Consider the following 10,068-nt stretch of genomic DNA (forward strand, 5'->3'; position numbering starts at 1 on the left):
AGCCTAAAAGTAAAGTTAAATTATTGTATTTTAATAGATGCCTATGCTTGCACATGGAACTTAGGGCTATATTTTAACGATCTAGGCGCAAGTCTAAAGCGCATGGTGCAAAAACATTAATCATGTGTCCAAATCCACTTTTGCTTTTTTTAAGGACGGAAGAATACACTTTGAGCCTCGGCGCATGGTTTAACAGGATTGTGCTTATTCTCTTAATGAGTTATGGGTGTGTTTTGAGCATAACAGGCATTAAACCAATCAGAGTCTCATCTCCCATTCCCTTTAAAAGTCAGTTTCGTTGCCCCATGGCGCATTTGCTATTTACATGGTGGACTTTGTAAGAGGAAAAACTGAATGGAAAAACTGAATGCTTCACTACCAAGAAAACAGTTAAACGGACCATCTGCAGTGCAAGGATAAAGAAAGAGTCTCCTCCATACATTCTCTATACTTTACATTTTTTCTTTACTGCTTTACTTTCGTGGATAGGGAAACGGTGTTTTACACGTTCTACCGAAGACATCCATTAGCCTACATATTTAATTTTGTTTCTTAAGCGCAAAGATTTGTTTCAAAACTATTTCTAAATTCAGATCTAATTTTCAGAAAATGAATAAATAAACAATAAAAGTGTGGTCAAAAAACTGAGTTATATCCAAACCTATTCTAATGCCATATGGTGATGCATACATCTCCAAAACCCAAAAAGTGGATTAATCTATGCTTATTTTTATTAAAACTATTATAAATATGCATATGATAAACTTTACTGCTAATAATAATAACACTATACAAATGCAAATTGTCATGAATAAACAAAAAAAAGCACCCCGAGATGAAGAAGGCATGGAGGCAGTGGTTTTCATATTTATGTAGTAAATAATATTTTTTGTAACATTTTAATCCTTTATTTTTTATATGTAATGATATTTGTATATTGCTGTACATCCTGTGTGTATTAAGCATTTGAACCCACATATATGCATAACTAACGCACTCTGCGCTGGACTTTAGACCAGCTTTTAATTGGTCAATGGCATGGTCTATTTCTATTTCTCAAAATATCAACGCGCCAACAATGCACCATAACACACCTCCTTTATAGACTGGCACACCCATGAGTCCACAAAGTGGACAAAATGGATTTGCTATTGGAACAACGTGATGCAAAACGAAAAAATTTGGGTTGCACTGGTCTAAAAATAGCAACATATCATGCAAAACACCTTATTGCGCCGGGTGTATGATAGGGCCCTTAAAGTCAGCATTAAAGCCAAGTTAAGTTTGTCATCAAACACTACTATATCCCTATAACAATTAGAAGAGTATATTTTTATTTCATGCCAACTTTAAACAGTTAGCACAATCTTTCATGATAATCCATTTATAATTGCCAGAATGAAAACTTATGATCACTTGTCAAAATTTGCCTTAAAAAGGTCATCTTTGAGAATCACATATGTGTTAAAATAACCCATCACAGGTTACAGTATAGGTCAGATCGCTGAAGCATACATATTTATTAGTCAAATTACTGAAAAAATCTGAGCCTCCTCCCCCGTTTCAACCACCCTCCGTCCAATAGTCAAAATATAATTTGCACACTGTTTACTGTATATCCACTGCTGATAAGCCACTCTGTACCTAATGGCTTTGAACCCTACATGATACGCCATATCAAAATCACATAGGAATAGAAAGCCATAAAGCACAGTAGTGTTTTGAGTTGCTTTAGACTGTACTTGTGTGAAACAGCCAAGAGACTTGCTGCATTTCCGTTCTTTTAATATGTGACTGTCTTTTTTTGCAGCTAAACAGCTTCTGTTTAAACCACTTGAGCCAAGTTGCAGTCTGCACTGAAGATTAAAGAGAAAAACTCACATCATCATGAATAATTAAACAAAAGGCAGACTATTATTCCGTTTTTCTGGCCTGGGAGGATTAACGTGTTTGTAGCTCATTGTTCTTTTAAGTTACTCCTTGGGGGGAATTCTGGGATTTTCTCTTGATTTATGTATGGGTTTACACTTTAATTCTAGCACTAAACCTTCTACGAGTTCCTCGCCCCAATTCAGAAGTGAGATTTTAGTCCGTCATTCTCTAAGAACTTTCCAAACAGTCTTTGATGAGCCGCTGTAACGCTGCCAAGAAATAAAAAGGTACAGCACTAATCAAAAGGCTTTTGTGATTTCCGCAGCGGCCCTGGTGAATGCTGAGGGGATTATGTAAACATTCAATTTACAATTAGACTCCAGAAGTCTAGCTGACTTTCTGTCTCTGACAAAAGACTTTTTTTTGCATCACAGCTCAAGGGAGTTTAGCGGATCTGATTAATGAACACAATCTACGCGCCAACAGTTAAGCAAACTTGCCATTCAGACCCTATAATGAAGTGCCTGATGAAAATGGCACATAATAATCAGATTTTTGTTTTGATGTTTGTGCGTGGTGCTGTGATTTATTCACACAGCAAATGTTTGTGGATTTTTTTTAGATGATTTTAATGTCAGTGTCTTCCCATATTAGAATTTATGAATTTTAAATGGTCATTAAATCACTGAACTAAAAACTTTGGCTAAGCGATAAAATCTGCATTAGTTAAAGTGTGTCTTTCATAGTCACTCTTTCTGCTGGTTAGTGAAAAGTTACTGTAAAAAAACTCCTCATTAAATCATTCACATTCTTTAAAAATGCAGATTTATTGAGAAACAGAATAAATGATTCTTCATGTGGCGACATGGTGGCTCAGTGGTTAGGGCTGTCACTTTACAACAAGAAGGTTACTGATTCGAGCCTCGGATGGGTCAGTTGGCATTTCTGTGTGGAGTGTGCATGTTTGCCCAGTGTTTTCTCACGGTGCTCCAATTTCCCAAACAGTCCAAAGACATGCGCTATAGGTTAACTGAATAAACTAAATTGGCCGTAGTGTATGTGTGTGAATGAGTGAGTGTGTATGCATGTTTCCCAGTACTGGGTTGCAGCTGGAAGGGCACCCGCTGTGTAAAACATGATATGTAGGTGGTTCAATCCACTGTGGCGACCCCTGATGAATAAAGGGACTAAGCCGAAGGAAAACGAATGAATGAATGATTTTTCATGAGTGAGAACAGAATCATTCAATGAATCAATACTTTTTGGTTCCTCTGAGTGAATCACAGAATTGTTCATTCAACATATTCGTTCAAAAACACAGATTCATCCACAAACAGAACCAATGAATCTTTATGAATGAGAATTTCTTGAATCACTCAAAATGATTGTTTAAAAAAACACTCATTTATTGATGAATTAAACAAGAGACTAATTAATTTTACTGATTCTTTCAAAAACACAAGTTCATTTACAAACAGAACAATTTTCAGAATATTCTATTTATGTGTAAGAATTTACTGAATTGCTCAGTAAACGGATTATTTCAAAAACACTGATTCATTTATAACAAAATACTCTTTTGTGGGAGTCATTTAATAAATGAATTAATAATTTAATAAATTAAAAATTTAATTAATAAAATCTTTATTATTAAATTCTAAAAATAAAATGAATCTTTAAAAAATGAAGGAAACTAAGAATACCTGCTAAGGATCCTTTAAACTTATATTTCCTTAAGCTTGATGATGCATGTCTTGTAGATTTGCAGCCAAACTAAAATGCAGCACAATATATGGTCTTAAAATCAATTCATTCATTTAATCATTTTCTTTTCGACTTACTCCCTTTATTAATCTGGGGTCGCCACAGCGGAATGAACCACCAACTTATCCAGCTTATGTTTTAAGCAGTGGATACTCTTCCAGCTGCAACCCATCAATGGGAAACATCCATACACACTCATTCACAGACATACACTACGGCCAATTTAGCTTACCCAATTCACCTATAGAGCAGCCGGAGGAAACCCATGAGAACACAGGGAGAACATGCAAACTCCACACAGATATGCCAAGTGACCCAGCCCAGGCTCGAATCAGCAACTTTCTTGCTTTGAGGCAATCGTGCTACCCACTATGCCACCATGACGCCCTTAAAATCAATAGGTATGTCAATATTTTTCTTAGTCTCCAATTTTCCAATCACACTTTTTATTATTATCTTATTCTTATTTTTTATTCTCAAACTTGTTTATGTGTTTTTCCTATTTTACCATTTATGTCTGCATTGTGGGCGGCACGGTGGCTTAGTGGCTAGCACTGTTGCCTCACAGCATAAAGGTTGCTTTTGTGAGTCCCAGCTTGGCCAGTGGGCATTTCTGTACAGTGTTTGCATGTTCTCCTCGTGTTTGCAAGGGTTTCCTTCGGCTGCTCCGGTTTCCCCCATAGTTTAAAAATAGGTGAATTGAATAAACTAAATTGGCCATGTGAATGAGTGTGTATGGGTATTTCCCACTGTTGGGTTGCGAATAGAAGGGCATCAGCTGCATAATACATATGCTGGAATAGTTGGCGGTTTATTCCGCAAGGAAATAGAGACTAAGCCGAAGAAAAATGAATGAATGAATGTTTCCATTGTGTTAGTACTTTTTGTACTCTGGAAGCTCCAAGACAAATTCTTTGTGTGCTCAAGCACATTTGGCAATAAAGCTCTTTCTGATACTGAATATCTGCAACAATTAGACATGTTACAAAAATTAAATATGCAAAGACTTTGGCACACCAATATGCAGATGAAAGCGATCATATTGTCGGAACATCTATTTGTTCAGAATAATACAGCTGGTTATTTTCTGTGAGCCTCCTTTCTCTGTGTTCACACATGGTCTGACAAGATTGTCAGTTTTGACGTTTGGCTCTCTCTCCCACTTTCAGGCAATTGGCCGTATCTGTCCATTCATTCTCATAAATATCAGGCACAGAGCCGATTATGGACTGTGTGTGTGTGTGTGTGTGTGTGCGTGTGTGTGTCTGTGTGTACACATGTCATCAATCCTGTTGTTTATCAGAGCTGATTAATATTTGATTAACATTCATATGCATAGTGTAATGTATTCTGACAATGCATTGGTGTAAGAATGAGAAAAAGACACTACCTGTGTGTCACGACGATACATCACAATAAATACTCACATATACCTCGTTATCTGAGCCTACCTGTTTCAGTTCATAGATTACACTTGACATAAAAAAATGACTGGTTATGATCAACATGTCTCTTCAAATAGGCTGGAACAGACTGTTAATTGGAGGAATATAGCGAAAAGTCTGAGCTAAAGTAATTGCTGCTTGTTATTTTTAATGTTTTCTGTGAACAAAACCTCTTGAAAATAAAGGTTTCAAAAAAAAAGTGTCTTTCCTCGTAGAATCAAAGATTCCTAAAATCATTCTGTCTAAGTAATACAAAACATTTAAAAATCCAAAGAATTCAATAAACAACCTTAAGTGGTATAAAAAGGGTAAATAAATCTTAAAGGAACCATCAATGGTGTATTAGCCTATAGACCATTTCAATGTGGTGATGTCACTGGCCCATGAACATAACCTGCTTGTTATCAAACTGTGTTATAACTGTAACAAGAGGCAATTCGATCATAACTTAATGTTAAAACAGCTATCATAACATTATTTATCAATATGTGGCTTTTTTTGGAGTCTTGGAAGCTATAGAAATTAAAAATGTAAAACAGGAAATTGGGACGATTATTTTTTTATTTTTGTTTACATCCCTCAAAATGGTATGTGGCATATGGCTTTGACTTTGGCTTGTGGCAAATGACTTTCCTAAACTTGAATTGCTTGACTTCCCAAAGACCTGCATGACAATTGTAATTAAATTAGTAATGACTTCATTTAATCACTTTGATATCAGTTAATAATTAATGGAATGCAATCAGAGTCTTTGCGAGGGAGGGATCGGCGGAATGACTGAGCCGGGAGGACTGAGGTGTGATCAGGGAGGGACAGGAAGTGAGGCGAATGCAGGAAGTGACATTGAGGTAGATGAGTTGGATGACGAAGATAGATGGAGCAACTATAGCGAGGGAAATTCAAATAATCAAGAATGGAAAACGGTAAATCGGAAAAGCAAGAAAAGAAAGCAGAGAGAATCTGACGAAGAAAAGGGAAAAGGAAAAGAAAAGGAAACGGCAAAAATAAAAGTTATACTGCGATTTCAATCCCCATGCACACTTAATCCACTAAAGGTTAGTGAAGCTATCCATAAACTAGTTGGTGATGTAATATTTGTTAAAACATTGAGAGACGGAAACTTATTGATAATATGTAGAAATAAAGATCAGCAACATGGACTAATGAAATGTAAATCACTGCTTGGGAAGGAAGTTAAACCACAAATATGGGAAGAAAAAGGAAAGATCAGGGGAGTAATATCAGGAGTATCAACAGAGATTACTGAGGAACAAATCAGAGTAAATGTCAGAGGTGTGCGGGTAATCAAAGTCAAACGCTTACCATATACACGCGACGGAGTTAAGGGACCAAGTTTGTCAGTGCTGGTAACGTTAGATGAAGATAAATTACCCGAAAGAATTAAAATTGGATATGTCAGTTACATAGTTAAACCTTATGTACCTCCACCAATGAGATGCTATAAATGTCAGCGTTTTGGTCATATTGCAGCAGCATGTAAGAGCAAACATCGCTGTGCTAAATGCGGAGGGGACCATGAGTATGGGAAATGTGAAAGTGGAGCAAAAATCAAATGTTGCAATTGTGGAGGAGAGCACAGCGCTGCTTACAAAGGCTGTGAAGCACATAAAAGAGCAGTTCAAATCCAAAATGTGAAGGTAAAAGAAAAGCTTACATACGCTGAAGCAATACAAAAAGTTAAAACTAAGACTACAACTAACAGAGTAATACCTGTTATTCATTCCCCAGCTCAACCCCCAATTGTACAGACATGCTGTAATGTCACGAAAGACACACTAGTAGTGGAAAAGAAGAAATTTGTAGCATTTATGGTGGAAGTCATTAACTGTTCAGCTCAGACAAATAGCAGAACTGAGAGAACTAAGATAATTGTAAAAGCGGCAGAAAAGTATCTAGAGATGGAAGAGCTAACAGTAGAGAACATTAACGCAGCATTAATAACCGGGATATCAGACACTCAGTCAATATGTGGAGGTGGGCATTGATGATGTTATCCATTCTACAGTGGAATGCTAGGAGTTTAATTGCAAATGGTCAAGAGTTAAAACTATATATTCAGGAGCAAACAATAAAACCAAACATTATATGCATACAGGAGTCTTGGTTGAAACCCTCAATTGCCTTTACAATATATGGATACACAGCAGTGCGTAAAGATAGAATTGGTGCAATGGGAGGTGGAGTAGTTACATTCATTCAAAACGGTATAAATTATAAAACTAGTGATGGTGTTAATGAGCTTGAAGTTGTTATTATTGAAGCTTGGGTCAACAAAGCAAAAATAAAAATAGTCAACTTATACAATCCCTGTCAAAAAATTACTAGAGAAGTACTGGAGGAAATTTGTGAAGTAGGAAACTCTAAACTAATAATATGTGGGGATTTCAATGCACATAGCTCATTATGGGGAAGTAAAAAAACCGATAGTAACGGGGGTATCATAGAGGAGGTAATGGATGACAAACAATTAGTGTGTTTAAATGATGGAAGAGCCACAAGATATGATGTTACTCATGGCAGGGAATCAGCAATCGATCTTACTTTTGTTTCACAGCAACTGGCAGGAAAATGTGTATGGGAAGTAAGCAGCAAAACAATGGGCAGTGATCATTATCCAATTTGGACAAAATTAAGAAATCAAAATGTCAATTTAGAAGATAACTGGGCTATAAGATGGAAAACGAGGAAAGCTAATTGGGAACTGTTCAGTTTTAAAGCAAGCTGTAAACTAATTGAGGCCATGCCGAACATGAATAACAATGTTGAGGAATTAAACAACATGATCACAAGCATAATACATGAGTCAGCAGAAGAAGTAATAGGTAAAACATCAGGGGCTAGGAAAAAGAAAATGGTACCATGGTGGACAGACGAGTGCAGAAGTGCAGTTAAAAATAGAAACAAAACCTTCAAAGTTGTAAAGTTAAATCATACTTTTGATAATTTAATGGAATACAAAAGAGCACAGGCAAAAACCAAGAGAATCATTAAAGAAGCCAAAAGAAAATACTGGAGAGATTACTGCAGCAATATTGGGACAGAAATACACGTTAAGGAGATCTGGGGAATGATTAGAAAGATGAGTGGAGTAAGAATGGAATTTTCTCTACCAATATTAAGAAATAACGGAATTGAAGCAGTCACTAATGAAGACAAAGCTGATATGCTTGCAAAAGGTTTTGTGAAAATACATAGTTCACAGAATCTCTCACACGAGGAGCTAATTAATAGACAAAGGATCATTGAAGAAAATAAAGAAGTTTTGGAGAAAAAAGATGTAGGGGAGAGTCCATTAGAAGCTAATTTCACACTGTTTGAATTAAAGAGAGCACTGATAGGAGTTAAAAACACATCACCAGGGAAAGATGGAATAAGCTACAAAATGATTGATCAACTCTCTGATGTAGCAAAAACCTTAATAGTCGATCTTTATAATAAAATTTGGGAAAAGGGACAGTTGCCCAGAGTATGGAAACACTCAGTAATAATCCCAATAGGTAAACCTGGCAAAGACAAATCAGAAATTACAAGTTATAGACCTATAGCCTTAACATCTAACTTATGTAAACTTATGGAAAGAATGATAGCCAAAAGGTTAATGTATTATTTAGAAAGCAGGGGAATAATTACACCTTTTCAGAGTGGGTTCCGCAATGGAAGAACAACAATGGATCCGGTAGTAAGTCTAGAAAATGAAATTAGAAAAGCACAAATAAATAGAGAATCAGTCTTGGCAACCTTTTTCGACATAGAGAAGGCGTATGATATGCTATGGAAAGAGGGATTGTTAATTAAACTGAATAATATGGGTGTAGGTGGTAAAATGTTCAATTGGATTAAAGATTTTTTAATGGAAAGAACCATAGAAGTTAGAATAGGGAACAGGACATCAGGCACATATTCAGTAGAAAATGGTACCCCACAAGGAAGTGTGTGTAGCCCAGTTCTATTTAATATAATGATAAATGATGTTTTCGATGGAGTGGAACATAGGATAAATAGAGCACTATATGCAGATGATGGTGCGTTGTGGGTAAGGGGCCGTAAAATTGATAACTTACAGAACAGAATGCAGTCAGCAATTAGTCAGGTTGAAAAATGGTCATTTGAATGGGGATTTCATCTATCAGTGGAAAAAACTCAATTTATCTGTTTTTCCAAAAAAACTAAAAAACCTGAAATAAACCTTAAATTGTATGGACAACATCTTAAACAAGCTAGCGAAATAAGATATTTAGGGGTATGGTTTGATTGTAAGCTTACCTTCAAAAATCACGTTCAAAAAATGATAGATAAATGCAAGAAAGCAATTAATATCCTAAAATGTTTGGCAGGATATAATTGGGGGGCAACAGGGTCATCTTTGAAAAAGATATACATTGCCATAATTCGTTCAATATTTGATTATGGAAGTGTAGTGTATAAATCAGCAGCAAAAACCACATTAGCTGAACTTGACAGGATGCAGGCCAAAGCACTTCGAATATGTTGCGGAGGTTTTAGAACCTCTCCAATTCCAGCACTGCAAGTTGAAACAGGAGAGATGCCATTAAATCTCAGGAGATTACAACTCTCCTTAACATATTGGATAAATCTAAAAGGACAAGCAGCTACACACCCCACAAAAATGGTTTTAAATGAATGTTGGGAATATGGTCGCACTAATAGTAGAAGCTTTGGATGGAGCAGTACCAAAGAGGCAGAAGAAATGGGGATCAGTAATATCTCTTGTAGTATAAATAACTATACAAGTACAATTCCACCTTGGTTGTTTTGTTTTCCGGTAATAAATCTGGAAATAAAGAAGGTAATTAAATCAGAAAGAGATAATCAAAATATTAAGCAGTATTTAGAAATAATGTATAATGAAACAGTACAAATATATACAGATGCATCAAAAGAATCAACTGGTAGAACTGGGGCGGCAGTATACATTCCCAAATATAGAGCAAAAATACAAAAACGA

This window comes from Danio aesculapii, chromosome 23 (genome assembly GCF_903798145.1).
Source record: "Danio aesculapii chromosome 23, fDanAes4.1, whole genome shotgun sequence".
NCBI lineage: Eukaryota > Metazoa > Chordata > Actinopteri > Cypriniformes > Danionidae > Danio > Danio aesculapii.